Genomic DNA, 1,192 nt, shown 5'->3' with positions numbered 1-1,192 from the left:
ATTTAGTATCTGCAGTGGGAAGCCCAACATTTTCCAGGAGGTTGCAGCACTCCCAAAACTGTGTTTTCCATGTTTAACTAGTGACAGATTTGCTGTCTTTCCATCAAAAATTGTGTAAATTCTTTCTACAAAGAGGACCATTTTGCATGGAAAACAATGTGCCTGGCTGGTGGATCTGACTAGATATTGACATGAGGGTACAGAGACCATATTTACACTAACTAGTGTGTGAAAGTAGTCCAGTGATGGCATGATAACTGTGCTTCTATTTATGGATTCAATGAGTTTGTAAATAATTCCAGATCCCCAGACTCTTGGAAGTGCAGATCAGTCTTGATCAGCTCATTCTTGTTGTGCTCAGTATGCTTTGCCTCAAGTCAAAAGCCCCTGGCTATGGACAGACACCTTCTTCACAGTCAGATGTGCAGGTAGGTATTTTGACAGACCTGCATGAGACAAGTCAGATCACCAGCTCTGCCAGTAAAATATTAGAGATGTAACTTGCAAAGGAGGGACAGGGCAAAACATTCTTCCAGCAACTGTGTCCAAAAGGTATTTCAGCCAGGAGTATAGTGACTACAATATTATATTAACATTTAAACCAATGAAGGTCACCTTGGGCCACTCACTTTACACCACATCTCAGACTTGATCTCCATACACTCTCCATCTTATAATTATGTATCAAATATAGTTATGCATATATAAGTATGCTTCAAATATATATTGGTTTAGTTTATGTAGTCTCTAAGAGTGCTACCCCTGTTGCACAGGCACCTATATTGGTATAAAACTTTTCTTTACTAAGTAAAATATATTCCTATAATATATTTATTTATGGATTTTTTAAAAAAATATTTGTTTATACTTACATAAATATTTCTAACTTAGGGATAAGCTGTGCCACTCTACATCCATACAAATTACTATGTGTCCATTCTCACTGCAAGCTTTTCTACTGGTGTTTGGAAAAGTGCACCTGCTGAAGCAGCTCAGTCCATGGCTGTGGTGGCTATAAAGTTTCATATTCCTCCCAATAAAGGCTCCCCCACCATTTTCACACGTGCTGTGCAATAAAAGAAACATATCTCAATGCCACAGAAGCTTTTCTCCTTCACTCCATGTTCTCATCATCAGTGAACATCCTTTGGATCAAAGATTGTTGTTTGATCCCAGGAAAAGGTTAACAGTG

This window comes from Agelaius tricolor, unplaced genomic scaffold (assembly GCF_023055355.1).
Source record: "Agelaius tricolor isolate 1412-34295 unplaced genomic scaffold, bAgeTri1.0.p SCAF_2, whole genome shotgun sequence".
NCBI classification, from domain to species: Eukaryota; Metazoa; Chordata; class Aves; order Passeriformes; family Icteridae; genus Agelaius; species Agelaius tricolor.
Note: the sequence above shows the minus strand (reverse complement) of the source record.